This window comes from Phasianus colchicus, chromosome 9 (assembly GCF_987193195.1).
Source record: "Phasianus colchicus chromosome 9, bPhaCol1.hap1.1, whole genome shotgun sequence".
NCBI classification, from domain to species: domain Eukaryota; kingdom Metazoa; phylum Chordata; class Aves; order Galliformes; family Phasianidae; genus Phasianus; species Phasianus colchicus.
The window spans coordinates 14057872-14074955 of record NC_143444.1 but is presented as its reverse complement, the minus strand read 5'-3'; the positions used below and the strand labels follow the sequence as shown (position 1 = coordinate 14074955).

Sequence of the window (17084 nt, the reverse complement as noted above, 5' to 3'; positions counted from 1 at the left end):
AGAGTGGATGTCAGCAGTGGGGGGTGTGTTTCAGTAGTGACAACAGTGACAGGAAAGACAAGCCATGTTCCAGATGGCTGTGCACAGCTGTCACACCACAAGAGGAAGAGTATCTCTATCTGCTCATCCATGTAAATTGGTTAATGGTGGTGACTATGTTGAAAAACAATGTAGCTATGGATTTGCTCTATCCAGTAGTGTTCTTGTGCTCTTTGTTGTTCTTTCAATGGAAATAAATAGACGGCATTACTTTAGGAGTGACCTCTGTACTCAGTTTCTACAGTACTAGTCTGGGCTATTCCGATTTCTTTTAGGAACTCCTTTTGTTTAGGAACTAAATAGGAGGCATTACTTTTGGTGAGACCTATGTATAATGCCAGTAATGCAACCTGGTCATGAATAATTTTTTTACTTCAAACGTTCATCTCAACTCCATTAGAGTTCATAGTGGCTGCAGAACTCTCGTGTATGTGACAAAACAGTGATTGTAGGAACATATCTTAAGTTTTCTGTCTTTGGAACTGTAGCCTCAATTTCTAAAGAGTAAAATCTCTATTAAAGTCATATGAGGTAGGGTGTTTGGTCAAAGATCCAGGGAAATTGCTAAAATTCATTCAGGCCTTGTCTATCCCTCACCACGTGTCTAAAGGAAAAGTAATTTTAATGTAATGCACTGAAAGTTAGACCTTACTGTGAACTTGTAGAACAAGTATTAAACTACTATTCTTATTTGGCAAAAAATAAATTAAAAGAGAATTCCAAGATTGATTCCTGTTAAAGTAGGATCATGCTGCTTTGAATCAGTGAAATTCAATATTTTAGCTGTTATGTTCTAAAGTAGTCCTTCTGCTTATGAAGAAAGCCAATTCTATAAAAAGGATTTTCTCCTTTTATAGTACAAAATAAAGTAGCATTGGGCTTTATGATAGATTACAATAATCTCCCTCTTGTATTTCAGTATTTTTGAAGGATTTGGATTAGAGAAAGCATAATCAAGAAAAGAATGGTTAATCCGAGAGAAAAGTGTGATTTGCAGTGAAAGGCCAAATGAAATTGTGTTATCAGTCACTCTATTAATGCAGCAAAATAACTGAGGTTTAAGAGAAAATCTTTGAAGATCTACATTTTCTTGATGAGAGAGGAGCAAACAAATACACCATTATAGTACTTGAAGCATTGTATGAGAAGAGGACCCATTGTTTTATATCCTGTACAAAGCATTAAATCATAGTTCTGCGTAGTGTAGTATGAGAAGTACTGGCTTCTGGGAAAGACCCATAAACTGATTTGCCTGGATTCACTTAACAAGGTAGTCACCCATTCAGTGCATCCATGCAACTCCTTAAATGTGAGTTAATGTGTAGGAAATGGGACAGAAGGGAAATGTAACTGTTCTGCTCTTACTGCGTAAAATTCTTCAGGGTGGAAGGAAGTAGAGTGTGTGGTAAGAGCAGCTACGTGCCACGGTAGATGGACATAGCACAGTGGATGGAAGATTAATTTCACACTGATGTATTCAGTATAGTAACTTACTGAAAATTTTCTCAAGGACACCACTGTGTGCCATATTTTGCATGTGGGAAATTGTGATTAGGATCCACAGGATCCTCAGCAAAACAAAGCAGCATTGCTAGGAATATAATATAAATAGTGGTTTTGGATATCTGGGATAGGATTCAGCTGGCTTTTATCTCAAAGAGATTCACCTTTCATTAATTTTGATGCCTAAATATAGAGCTTCATATCTAATCAGCATGTCTACTTAGGTTCCAGTAAGCATCAATAAAAATGAATTTATTCACTCAGTGGAGTCAAGACAATTAACAAGCTAACTTAGATGTACCTCATTATTTTAGGGTGATGATGAATAACCTTCTAAACTTTGCTGCCTGGAACCCAGACTTATCTGCTGCCAAAATGCAGTTAAATGAGCTGAATCATCTTTGGATTCCATAATATGAGCAGTGTGTCAGATTGTACTATCTCTTGTCTGCTAGTGTAGATCCTTGGATAAACTGCCTGAACTTGCACATCATGAAATAGGTACAAAGCAGCAAACTGTAGCCTTTAAAATCCTTCATCATCTTCTGAGATCAGTCCACTTAAATTTACAGTGACTGTAGCAAAAGATTAGCAAAAGCAATCAAAAGTTCAGACCTGTGGTCTTTTTGGCAAGAGTTCCTACTGAAGTATATAGACATTCTGACTAACTGTGCAGGGAGATACCTGAGACTGCCAACAGCCAGCAAGAATGTCCAGTTACTATGAAGGAAAAAGTGCTATAGAAAAGTATAGAACAATGAATTCACTGAGTTCTTAGTATTTTTACCGATCTAATCTCAGGAAAATCTGAATGTGTTAAGCATCTGCATAGATATTTTATGTGGATTAACAGCTTAATCTTATGTATTCAAGATCTTGCATAATCTTTTAGACACCAGCTCCACAGGATTATAAAAAGAAGTAAACAAGCAAACAAACAAAAAACTAATGGACTTTTGAGTTATAGAAAGATTGCCCTTGGAAGATTTCTCAAGGATTTATTTCAAGAGACTGAAGGCAATGTTATAATGAATTTCCACTGAGTCACGATGACACAATTACAATTTTGCTCCTGAAACGAGAGACCTGAATGGTATTAGGAATTTGCACAAGGCGTTTCTCTGCTTTCCATAAAATAAGCAATTTGACTTGAAGATCTAGCAAATCCTAAGAAAGCAGTAACTTCCAGGACATTGCTCTTTGCCCTGTTATATTTTCACTTAGTAACACCTAGTAAAGGTTTCTGCAGCTCTATACATTATTTTGTATCAGATAAGGAAGAAGTTTAAAGAGAAACCTTTAATTTAATTGGAATACATTTATTAGCAACATTTGAACAACGTTAGATCGCTGGCCATGTTGGGATAATTAGTATCTTTATATTTTCTTGGTTGGTTTTCAAATTTAATAAGATTTGAATTATTATTTTTTTTTTTATTACATTAATTAAACTGAATAAGTAAATATAAATGATTTGTTTAGATATACAACCTAACAGAGATGCATAATTTTTCATAGTGCTATTTTAACTAGCTTAGATTTGAATTTATAATTTTACAGCTATTTTGAGTATCAAAACCAAAATCTGAGTGTCTATTATTTGGCTGTGTGTCATAGTACGTATTCCCAGAAGGCTTATTTTAATAAATGTTTTAAACTTTGGAAACAGATCAGCATAAACTGCTTCTCGTGAACTGAACTGCAGATGCTTTCTGTGTTACACCTGAAGGTTTTGCAGCCTGGTTTTCTAGATGGCAGGAATGTTCCAAGAGTGCAACAGATTTCATTCTGCTTGTGTAGTGAGTCTCCCTTCTTTTCTGCCATCCAAGTTGCATGTAGAAGAGAAACTTGTAACTGCATCTCCCCTTACCAGCAAGCCAGTGCTCTGACAGAGTTGCTCAGAAAAGTTAAAACTATGGATAGTTAAGAAGAAAATGTTATGAATAAGCCAGGTAAAATTCTATTTCTGTACAACATCATCTGTATCTAAATCTTAATTATTGCCTGCTATTATGAATAACAAAAAATGGAATACTAAGTACTAAGTTTTTTCTTTTGACAGTTACAGCACTTTTTAATTTTTTATTTTTTGTTTTTTTGTTTTTTTTTTTTGTTAAGATGGTAAAGAATATTGAGGATAGATAATGCCAGCCCCTATGTAGCTGAGCAGAATGGTTTTCAGGCCTGAAGCTGCTTTAGGAGAGAGCTCCTTATCTGAAATGTTGAGAGATATGGAGCAGTCACAGAGATTTCCTGGTGTTTGAAGCACACTTGAACAATTAAGAATACTGCAGCCAAGCACCAAACATCCATAGATACCCTGTAGTAACTTATTTTATCTAAAGCAGGAAGACAGAGTTCTGCTACCTACTTCTCTTTTGTTGAGGAATACGAAAGAATAGGACTCAGAAGGTATTTGTTAGAAAAGACACCTATGCAAATAGCTAAAGTCATTTGCAGCTTTGAGCAAAATTCTGCACTTACTACGTATAATTTTGTAATGTATGTGACGCTGAAGTGCAGGTATGTTGCATTCTCTGAACTGCAGGTTTAGTGTGGCTCAATTATTCCTACCCAATTTTTTAACAGCAACATAGGAGTTTCGGAGGACATAAACAGAGATTAATTTTTATATGTTAAATACTTATCCCAGCTGCCATTTTTTACTGTAGGCTCCTTCATTGACTTAACGATAATAGGTTGGCATCTGTCTTCCAACAATAACTTTTATCAAAGGGTTCAGCTCAGAATTCTGAACAGCATTAATTTTGAAGCCAGAAGGACATTCCCAAAGGACCTTTCTTTGTAGTGAGTTAATTTGATGATGAAAAGAACACAGTGAAGGTCTACATATTTTATTGTTTCAGATTCTTTATATGTACAGTCTCAACTACTACGTTGGTCTTGAATTGAAAAACTAATTAGTGTAACTATTGGAAGTAGCAGAAATCAGCTCTTGAACATAAACTGTTGGAAACTTGTGCAGTTACTGGAGAAGTTGGGAAAAAGTGGATGGAAACTTGGCATATATTGACTGTCTGTGTCAATTCCTTATTGCACCAGAACTGCGATCCTGTAGCTTAAATCTTCCTTACTTTCCTACTTACATTCAGTGATCCTGTCAGTAGGTTGAAGTGCTGATTATCCAGTATTAATTGGATATTGACTGGGAGGATAAGAATGCTTAATTACTCTGAATTTTTGAGACTAGCAAGACAGCATTGCTTTTGGTCCTCTTCTCTAAAGTTTTTATTGTGGAGTTTTTGTCGGAAAAGGGAAAAGTCATTGATGGGAGCCAAAAATATCTGTTCTCCACAAATCATTCTGATTCTTGATAAATCTGCAGATGGGTTTTTATAATTAGCATGTGGGGTGTCTATTTGTTTACCAAGTTGAACAGAGAGTGCTCAGCTTAATTAAATTATGAGTTCCCTTTAGGAATAATAGAATTATGTGATAAGTAGTCATGAATCTGCATGGGCATGATCCTGCCCGGGTTTTAATACAGTTACTATACTGCAATAAAGAAAAAGGAGAAGAAATAGGAGGAAGTTGAAAGACAGAAGTTTGCAGCTGTTTCAGGTTGCTAACTTTGTGCTGTGTCAGCAGATTATCTTAATCACAACTGACTGCTTAACTGGAAGAATGTAATTGTCTATGAACTGTGGGAGTGGATGGAGTTGGTTACATGTATTTCCCAAAAGTTGTGGGAGATCAAAAGCAAACCATATTAGTGAATTTTGGTACTCAAGAATTTTAAAGTTGATTGTGAAGGTATTTAATATATATTTGGTATCTAAAGACAACAGTGAATACTGCTGTCACAACAGTGTTCAAAATGAACATTTAGGAATATATTGGTATATTTCTTCCAAACTTATTTCTAGACTGTAGCAGCATAGTTACATTTTTTGCTTAAGCAGTTACAAAGTAAAACTACCATTGTGAGGATGATAGATACACCTGATCGCAAAGACATTCAATCCAGCACAGTTATGTGCACCATTGTGAGTAAAAAGTAGCTTTGGTTTTTGCTGCCTATTAAATTCTTCTTCTTTGATATGATATGTGTCAATATTGACACCCAGTGGCCAGAGACACTGCATGTTAATTCACTAATATGAATTCAACTCACTTTCAGAATCTTAGTTTTAAAATATTAAGTCTGTGGATTTAATCTAGTGTCCTTATATTCACACACATAAAGACACACAATTCTAGGCAAAGGAAAAATAAATTATCCACTGAAAATGGGGGTGTTAATGATTAGAGATGTTTTTGATAGCGCAATATGTCATGTGGACATCCATCTTTTGACATTCCATGGGCATTAGCCCTTGGGGTGACATTTCTGCTAACAAAAGTCTTTTATATACTCTCCTTGTCTGGTTGCAATGCGTAAAGAAACATGTTACTACCAATCAAACAAAATTATTAATTGCTAGAAATATAAAATATATAAAACCTATAAATTCCATAGAACCCATATTTAGAGTTGGTGTTTCATATGATCAAAAGTTTCCTGACATTTTTGTTCTCTAAACAAGTGTAACTGAATGAAAACTGTAGATGGGTACGCTTGTAAGACGTGGAGCAATGCTCTACAATTGAGAAAGAATTAAAGTTCTGAGAACACATAAAGAGAATAATAGCACTTTGCATAGATGATTAGAAGTCATTAGGCAATGAGAGAGAACACTGGCTCATATTCCATTTCTGAGAATACTGGAATATAAGAGTTGTGGCCCACATAACATACTCCTAGAAGGTGACTACAATACAATTCAGACCATATGCAAACTAAAGCAAGGCAAGCTTGAAAGAACCGTATTTGGTTCACAGAAGCCAAAAGCTGAATGCTTTAGATCTCAGGCCAATAGTTGTGCCTATTGTTGCTTGGCTCCTTCCAGTAAATGAAGTAGGAAACATTTCTCACAGACATGACCTTAAACATTTGAGAGATTTTGCTCATGCTGTGTATCAGATAGGTTGAATGTGTGACTCCCAACTGGGAACAGTATGGTATCATAGCAAGAAGATATGTCATTAGTGACCACGCTCTAAGCCCAATTGTGAAAGCTGAATTGTGAAAAATAGAAAATATTTTCTGGATATTTGTTCCTAAATGTCTTGACAAGCATTAAATAAGTTGCACAATCATTCTAATTAATTCTTCGGCCACTGTTGCATGTTCTTCTTTAAATAAAGCTGTTTTAGAATAGCGATAAATCTTGTAGCCTCACTGTTACCATTGCTACAAACAGGTCAGCCACAGGCAAGGAAATGCATGTAGATTAGATCTCCATTATAGTAAATGATGATAGCGGATACATCAAGTGACACGTTCATGGATTACCTGCCTAACATGAATACAATAACCCATTCATTCTTCTGTGCTGGAGAAAATATGTTATATTCGACAATTAATCATTTGCCTTGAAAATCTAATAAGCCCTTAGGAAGAAGACATTGCAGTAGGCAGAATAAGCTACATGAATAAAATGCTTAGAGTGAGCATTAGTTATTGTCCTTTAAGCCAAATGAAGTAAAACTACTCATTAACTTGTTCCTACCTGTATTAAGAACTTAATGTTATAAAAAAGAGAAATGAAAAAATGAATGTATGTTAAGGAAATGTGAATGAATATAGAAAGATGGTGAAGCTTCACAACGTGGTTTCATATTCCTCTGCATTCCAGGTCTGTGATACTGTTTTTAAAAAGCAGTATATATTTTCAGTGTTAATTAACAGAGAAATGAAAATAAGCATTCAAATACAAATGAAATGTTAATTTTTGTTTTCCACAACACTGTATTTCTATACCTAGAAATTGTATTTATTGCTTCTCGTGACCAAAAAAAGAATTGAAAATGTGTGACAAACAAACAGTACACGAGATTGTTTGTGTCCTTCCCACTCAATGAGCTACATGAAATAAAATGCTTATGCTTTATAATTCTTTATAATCTTTATAAGGCTTTATAATTCTTTATAATTCTTTATAATTCTTTATACATGATAACTTTAGCACATATTACTGCCATTAGAAATATATCACAAAGATGTCTCTGTTTTGTTTTGTTTTTATACCACTGAGAACTATGACTCAATATCAGCTGAATAATTTAATTTCTCAAATTGTACAACTGTGCATTATTTTTAATTGTACATTTTTGAAGATGGCCCCAGAACTTCAGCCTGCCTACTCTCTAAGTTAAAATAACCAGATTCCAGCCAAATGAAACAAGGCAATTTCCTGGAGTTTCTTATGGCTTTAGAACTTTACAGTGGTTGAATTCTGTCCTTGCAGGCAATGAAGAGATTTCAGTGAAGTTTACTAAAATTCATGAGGATCTGCCTTTTAATGTCAACTTCAATGTCTTCATTTCAGCCTTTACACAGAACTTCAGTTTTGCCCTTGAGCCATCACGGACTGGGAACTGAGAAGTCATCTTCCATTATTTTTTTCCAGTGCTTCTGGTTTTGACTATGAGTGAGTATTTTTGTATATTTTGAACACTAAAAACCACAGGGTTCAAAATATACAGAAATACTCATTTATAGTTGTGATTTCTTTTCTTTTTTCTTTTTTTTTCTTTTTTTTTTTTTTTAATGTGAATGAAAATGATTATTTGCTAGAGATTAACATTTTTATCACTGTCAACACTTGCCTTGGGAATCTTCTATGTGGTTTCCCCCTGCTTTTTTTTCATGTCTCTGTAAGATATTATAATTAGAATTTGTGTGTGTGTGTGTATGAGAACCCTCACCCCCAAAATGCTATTCCAAAAGTCAGATACAAAACTTAAGATCAAAACAACACATTTTTCCAATGATACAAATACTATGATAACCATTTCTAAGCTAATGCCAAGCCACCTATTATAGTGACATATAAAAATTAGTAAAAATACTAGTGAAAAGATGATGTTGCCTGAAGGAACAGTAATACCTGATGTATAATGTGCATTCAGCAGCCCCTGGAACTCTGCTTTTTTCGTATATGAAGAGGCTATGGAAGAAAAAAGTCATAAATGCTCCTCCTCCTATTTTCAGTTCTACTTCAGAATAGTTTGAAAAATCATTCTGACAGTCTATCAATGAAGACAAATACTATGATACAAAGTTCTTCGCTTCATAACATCTGTTACTTCTTATTCATTGGTATCTAGAAATATAATTTTGTCTCATATTTAGGCAAGATTTCTTTTTGCCTTTTTGCTTTTTCTTTGACAGAAACATATTTATGTTGTAACTTGAAAACTGAAAATGACATCATGTTCATTAAATCTACTAATTTTTGTTGTCTTTAGTATCATAATGACACTATAAAGAAAAGCAAGTACATTTAAAACAGAGACAAGAATTTCATGAAGGTCAGATTTAAATGCTCTCTTTCCAGGCAAAATGCACACAATTATTTTTTTCAATATGAAGCCTATTTTTAAGTGTGACCATGTTAGATTCCCTTCAAATTAGAAGGCAGTGTTTTTGTGATTATTCTTTTTTGGCTTTTCATTCTATCTGCTCCATAGTATAATTAAGACCACATCTAACAGCAAAAAGCTGAGTCTGCAAACCCTGTTGTGCCAAATATGCAGAATTGAGCACTGTACAGGATGCATAACTGCTGAGCACTCTAAAGAGTGTCCACTGCTTGACTCCAAACTAGGAGGGGCTGCAAGCAAATTGGAAGACAAGAGTGAAATTCATAATGATCTGGGCAAGCAGGGAAACAAAATCAAAAATCATAGAATGACTTGGGTTGAAAAGGACCTCTAAGATTATGTAGTTTCAATCCCCCTGCTATGTGCAGGGTGCCAACCACCAGCCCAGGCTGCCCAGAGCCACATCCAGCCTGGCCTTGAATGCCTCCAGGGATGAGGCATCCACAACCTCCTTGAGCAACCTGTTCCAGTGTGTCACCACCCTTTGTGTGAAAAACTTCCTCCTAATATCTAACCTAAACCTCCCCTGTCTCAGTTTAAAAGCGTTTCCCCTTGAAAATACTGTAGGCAATTCAATTAAGACGAGTGCAAACAGTGTTTTTTAAGATAGGAATAGTTGACTGCACAAGTAGAAGATGGGGTATGCCTGAACTGGCAATAGTTTTGAAGCATCTGTCATTCTATTGTAAAAAGAAATTAAAAAAAGAAAAGAAAAGAAAAGAAAAGAAAAAAGCATGCCTATAGTCTAGCAGTATATAATTAATACCCTGTTCAGTACAAGCTTGACAGATGTTTCAGTATTATCTTCAGGTGTGGGTACCAGTCTGCAATACAAAAAGGAAATTTTTTCAGTTTGGAGAAAGGAAGTAAAGAAGAGTAGATTAGAAAACAAAGCCTTTGAGAAAAGATTACAAGCTGTAGGTTGTTTTGTTTAAAAAATGTAATTTACAGCTGCTATATTGAGACCAACATAAGTATTTCCTGTCTGCTGCCTCATGAAAGCCATGTGTTCTTATACCTGCCACACTTGCAATGTGAAACATCTTATCTGAAGTCTCCTTTGTCGTGACCCTCTCCCTGTGGCTAAAACAGGCTTCATGTACTTTCCTTCACATTTCAGCAGGCAAAGAACAAAGGAATTATCCAGGTGAGCCGATGGGTAGGATAAACACATAACCTGGATAAATTTATATTTTTTTGCTCAGTGGATGTGCAATGAAAAGAGAGAAAATTTTAATTGCTTTACATCATTGAGAATGAAAACTGTAACATAAAATTTCTACAATCAAACTTCTTGTATATGTTCTAAGCCAGAAAATGGCTGCAAGTGAATTGCAGAATTCAATTGAATTCTTTTAAATTAAATGTACTGAAAATAAGGCAAATGTTACGTAGCGATGCAAGCCATCTCTACTTTTAAAGTTTAAACTGGGCTTTATTAAAAGTCTATACGACTTTCAGAATTAACAATTTTATGCCCTTTTAAAAACATGTTTATTCTTTGTTATATACAAAGTAATGCAAAACACCCTTCTGTAAAAAACTAAACGTAGATTACTGTTTTCCTATTGCTATATTTTCCTACTATACCTTCAAAGGAAAAAAGCCCAACAGCTAACATATTTAGTTTCCTTCATATTTACTTTACCAGGCTAACTTAAAAAAAAAAAAAACAAAACAGCACTTAATCACTGGTGTATTCTGTCAAACAGGACAGAACTATTTCAGCTAACTGAAATAGTATTGGATAATAAGAAACTGACATTTACCATTCTGACTGATTTTTTCGAAACATTCAGCTGCCCCCAGACAAATACTATTAATTGTTGCTGATATATAAATCTTCCTACGAGCATATCCTAACAGTAAGTTCTATTGGAATTTGATAATTTACTTTTCCTACTAGTTGCATGCTTTTATTGCTATAACAACTGAGAAGTTCTAAATTCTGTCAAGGTTGAGTGGGAAAAGATAATGTTTTGAAATCAGATAATGCGTTTCCAGATATGCAATTGTTTTTTCCATCTTGTTAATGATGTATACATTCTGCACATAATATTAAGCAATGGTACATGAATGAATATCCACTAATTAAAGATATTTCAGAATGAGTAATTACACATGTAAATCTGTATGTTTATTATGAGAGAGATTTACTCTACCACTGAGAAACCTATGGCTGGGTAGGGAGACTGAGATGGAAGGAAGTGGCTCAGTTCTTCGCATGCTGGCACATGCAGCTCAAAAAATTGGAAAGTTTGGGCTGGTTGTAAGTTGGGCAATGTCTCTTGATCAGTGTATAAAATCCCTAGACCTGTGAACTTGAGTGTCCTGTGAAGTGTAAGAAAAGTGATTTAGCTTTTCCTGGAAAAAGGGTTAGATTCTTATGACCTTAATTTGACCAAGTTGCAGGTTAATTTAATCAAAAATGTACATCTGCTTTAATTATAATTTTGCTTTTCAGATTACAGGTGTATCAGTTGTCTTTAGTTGATAGAAGTAGTTTCATTCTTGCTCTTTGATTAGGTTCATCTCTATATTTTAAACTATTATCTTCTAAGTATCCTTCTGTTTTGCTAGCAGCTTATATATATCATGGCAAAGGAATGAGAGTTCTGATGCTTTTTCTTGTCTTGTGAAGAAATCCTGCTTGTGTAGATTAGGATCTTTTCTTGCAGATGGTATACTACAGGACATACTGAGATTCAGCTGCACCCCATAAATAGGACAACAAAATTCATACAAACTTAACAACTTAGGAGAATATATAGCAGGCTTATTTGTGGGCCCAGACATGTCATTTCATGTGCTTTTTCTCTTTGAGTCTTCATACATTTACTTTTCTTTTAAGGTATTATTTATTCTGAAAGTGCTATTTTTTGTTTGCAGTGCTTTTTTTTTTTTTTTTTTTTTTTTTTTTTTTTTTCTCCAGGCCTATTTTTTAACTTGTTTGGACTAGAACAAAAAATGGATAATGGAGTAAGGATATAAATTCCTTTTTCTCAAAGATGAGATCTTTGAAGTCTCACTAACCTGTTTTAGTAAACAGCAAAAAGAAGTAATAGATTTTTTTCAGGATTAGCTTGCAAAGCAAATTTAACGTTTGCTTGCTGTAGCCAAACAAGGACTAGTAAATTAAAATCAATGAAACAATAAGGGATAGTTCCTAAAGGAAGAAAATATATGCTTAAGTATGACAGATTGCAAAATTGAAAACAAATGTCTTTGTAATCTGAAAGAATAAAGAATGCTATTTCTAGTTTCTAATTAGAAATTAGAAATGCAAAGATTCATTTATGTCTAAAGTTTATCAATTGTAGTTACTTAGAAACAATTCATCCAGCTATCTAATGGCATGCTAAGTTGAACTAGTGATGAGTGAAAGGTGAAAGGTTTAGCACAGCCTGCCATTTTGTAGCTTATTCAGTAAGATTTACACAGCCAGTCCAGTCCAGAAACTGAGAATCAGGCTCTTTCTTGAAAATGAAGACATGGAAATCACTAGGTTCAGCATGTAGTTTACATATTTACTAAGAAAATTAATCACTTTATAACAGGAACAAACAGAAGAATGTGGAAGAATATGCAAGGGATGGATTGAGCAGGAAGAGCACTTGCAGTGAAAGAGGGGGTCTTGAAGGAACATGCTAAGGGCTGATTCAGAGGCATATTTTTGCTGAGCAAGCCAGTTGCCAGTCCTTCTCTACTTTGAATATTGCCAACTCTATTATTGATTTGCAAGGACAGAGTAAAACTGAATAAAGGGTTTTGCCTGATAAAAATTTTCTGAGGAGTATTAAAACAGAATCAGAATGGTTTTGCTCTAGGCCTGCCTCAGATTTTCAGTTGTGCAGCAACTGGAGAGACAGAAGGAGTAAAACCAATTTTCTGTGAAAATGGTTGTTTGAATAGACTTTGCATACTTATCTGCTTTTTTGTTATTAGGAATTTGCAAAGATAGGCTTTTGCAGTACTTATGAAATGTTTATTTCAATGAATTATTATTATTACTGTCGTGAAGATTTCTGTGCTGGTAAGAAGTAGATGTACTAATTGGAACATAAACTCATTTCTCAGGGGGAAAGGGGAGATTTATCAGACTGTGGTCTTGGGAGCACAAATCTGAACAACTAATGAAATACCATAGCAGATAGGTAACTTCTAATGTATAAACCATATCTGTAAATTACTCATTTTGTAATAGTTACTGTAGTCTTTATCCAGTCTATTAACTAACAGCTGGCTCATACAATGAAGTAGTTAGAATAGTGAAGAGGGAAAATAGAAGTAATATTTGATAATAGTAGCAGTAGTTGCAAATTGTCTACATAAACCTTTATAAAATTAATCCTGATGGTTGAGTATTTTCTCAACTGATTTTATCCCCTTTCCCAAACTGTGAAAGAAAAAAAGTGGAAAAATGCTGACTGAAAGCCTAAGGTGAGGAAAAAAAAAAAAAAAAAAAAAGTGAGAAAAGATGCTGAGTAAAACTGAATCTGGTTTATAATACATTTCACAAACCACAGTCCTGGAACAGTAAGCACTGGGCACTGGGTTTCAGGCCTAATTTTCAATTTCTGTGGAGGACACTGGAACACAAAGGATGAGTATGGCTTTTGTTTTTCAAAGACCTGTGATACTTGAAAATTTGTGAGGGGAAATAAATCATTTTGAATAATAATTTGATAAATTAGAGACTGTTCATTTTTTGTTAGCTATGGCTGACAGGAAATGATAAAATGTACAAAAAATCTCTTTGCACAAAGTCTTGCTTCTGTCTTCCTGGATGCACAACTTGTTTATGCATCTTAGCACTAGGAATGCAAGTATGGGTTTTTGTGCTTCTGTGCAGGAGTGAGAGGTTGGTAGATTCAGATAAAACTTACTTAGGGAATTGGAGTCAGCTACAGGAAAAGAAATTTTCTGCAAAATGTTGGTGAAGTTGTGCAAAAATGTTCACTTTCACTCTTTAATGTTTCAACCATAATGTGGATATTTAGGAAAGATGGCAATGTGCTCTGAGTATCTTTACAGAGTTCTCATTTTGATGGCAGTTATTTAAAAGCAGCTCAGGCTAGACAAGGATGTAGCTCATACTTTTTCCCTTAAGGGACATCTTAGTACCTGGACCCAAATAAAGAAGAAATTATGGAATTTGGATAACTGTCGCCCAAAATGTCTCAGTGTTTTCTTTTCTCTTTTGACTTCTGCATTTGTATCAAATACCTCCAAACCTTAGTAATACCTCCAAACGTTGGTTGATATAAGAAATAGATGGTTGATTTCTTAAAATTACATGGAGGTTAACTAAAATAATCATTAAACATTTAACAACAATGTGAATGGATTATTCTGGACTAGAAGACAATGTCTTATACAGAAATCAAGTCTAATGGTAATTTGTCTGTTGCCTTGGGTTCATTATTTTGTATTTTATATTTTCTGATTTTAATGATAACGTGCTCTAGTAACAGAAATTGCCATTACTTAAACCAATGGCAATGGACTGGTGGAAAATGTGTCTAGAATATCTTCAGTATGAAAACCAAACTGTGACTGTTTAATCAGTATACAAGAAGAGAGAAAAAGAAAAATGAGACAGTAAAAAAAACCTAGGAAGAAGAATAAATGAAAAGCTAAAACACATAGAAAAGAGGCTGGTAAAATATGTCAGGAAAAGGAGACATCTTCATCTTTTTTCTTGCTGCTGAGGCTCATTTACACTCTAGCCTAGAACTGAGTGTCATTTGTGAAAGCTAAGTAAATACAGAATTGCAGGGGTTGGAAGGCCTTTCAGGAGATCATTGTGTCACTCCCCCCGCCCCCACTAAAGCAGGTACCCTACAGTAGGTCAGTATAACGGCCTGTGAACTTTGGAATCTGTTGGGGTCTTGTTAACCATCTCTTTTCCAGGATATCTAGATAGATACTATCAATTATCAATAGCTTTTGAAAAGGTATTCTGGAGCATGAAAGGCCAGCATGGACGTAGTGAAACAGGCTATAAAGGAACGTGAAGGTTACTGATATCCAGAGTTGGTTACATTTTCTCATTTACCCTCCACTTTGAGATTTTTATTTTTTTTTAATAGCAGACAAGTTTTTCCATCACTAGAATTTTACTTTATAAATTCTGTAATTTCTGCTAACTTCAGTGAGATGCTATGAGAGAAAAATTGGTATCATGGAATGTAAAGTGGTTTGGGTTGGAAGGTACCTTTAAGATGATCTGGTTCCAGCTAATTGGGAGGCACTCACAACCTCACTGGGCAACCTGTTCCAGTGTCTCACCAGCCTCTCAGTTCTTCTTGATATCTAGTCTAAAGGTATTTAAAAGAATTTATCAATCAGAATTGATGAATATTTTCCTGTATGTATATTTTTCCTACCTGATAAAAAAAAATGCTTTTCCCAATTGAAAAATGGAGTTCTGAAATATGTAAAATTAAGAACCTACAGACTTCGGGAGGGAAAAGCAGCTACTACTGTCTACTCTTTGGAGGTCAGACACTCAAATTGCTGTTGAGGTAGTAAAGCATTCTTTCCTCACAGTGCTGGAAGCAAATACCCAAATAAAAGATTACCTTAATTAGTTCTAAGATGTAAGTATGGTAATTGAGAGAGAAGTACTGAACATCTGGTATCTTGTGATAATGATATCATAAGATATGTAAATTACATGAAGATATTGTAAAAGATATAGCACCAAAATAGTGAATGTTCAAAAGACAAACTTTGAGGGAATGAATGGAAGGAGACTGATTATAACCACCTGCTGTTTATTGTGGAATGTTAGAGATGATTATGAAACAGTGAGGAAAAATCATACTTATTTCAATAACAAAGGATGCAAATTACATCAGATGTGGCTAGAATGAAATATAAGATCAGTTAAAAATGATAAAATGAGGCATCTAAAAAGCACAAAGTATCTAATACATAGCAGGTAAGCAGAGAATAGTAAAAAAAAAATGTAGAGAGAGAAAATTAATAGCATACAATCAAAAGTACTACACTTTTTATCATCAATAAGTAGGTTTAGGCATAAAAGTTTTTCTCCTAAAAAGAATCTAGCAAAATAATAAATATATCAAAATAGATTTTAAAAAAAACTTTTTTCTTTTTTTTTTTCCACCCAAAAAACAGAAGTTTTAAAAAAGAAAAAAAAAAAATGTGGACACTCAGTGAGCACTGGGATGATTATGGAGGTTCTGCAGTGCTATTACTGATAATTGAAATCTGGGAACTTTTATAATCCAGTGTTCCTAAGAAATTGCAAAATGGTATACGTAAGAACAGCCTTTATAATACTGTTGAGAGAACTTAAAGCAAAATGAGAAATCTTTTATTTTGAAAGCAACTATAGGTTTTGTAAACTTTTTCAGTACCAGCTGAATTGGAGATCATGGAGTAAAAAACACTTTACGTAAGAAGACAGAATTCTTTGGAGCTGAGCAATGAATAGATCTCAGATTTTCAAGCCCATGTAAACGACTTAAAGACACTGGCATCAAAACACCACAATAATTAAACATCAGCCATGAAAAGAATATGAAACAACAATGATGTTTCTCAGTTGCAGAAGTGATTTTGGACTGTATTTTCAGATATAATTTCCATGAAACATGGTAATTTTTTATTTAAGTGTTTGTTGTATTTCAGCAGAAGTTATAAGCTTCAATACATTTAAATATAAATGGTATTGGAAGATAGAGAGGTTTAAAGCCAGAAAAATGTAAAACTAGTAACACTTTCTTTTGAAAGGTGGCATTTAATTTCTCCTTTTTCCTTGGAAAGATCTCATTCTGTTTGAAAACAACTTAGGCTAGGGATACTACAGTGCTTTTTAATATTTCCTTATAATCTATATTTCAAATATGTATAGGGCACCAGAAAAATTCTTCCATTGGGAAAATAATGCATAAAATGAGAAATAATGGAATGGTGCAGCATCTTAATGAAGCAATTATTTTGTAAATAAAGTATCTGCAGAGGAGGAAAAGTGATATTCCAGAGGTAGAGATGCTGAGCCCATTTTATCTTTTCACTGGAATGAGCCAAATGAAAGTATAATCAGTGAAATATTCATGTTT

General features: G+C 34.3%; 1 long non-coding RNA gene across 3 annotated transcripts in view; it reads left to right on the top strand.

Annotated features, from left to right (window-relative positions):
* The window catches only part of LOC149916829 (uncharacterized), a 52089-nt gene that overhangs the window by 10080 nt on the left and 24925 nt on the right, over window positions 1-17084 (top strand). The window lies entirely within an intron of this gene.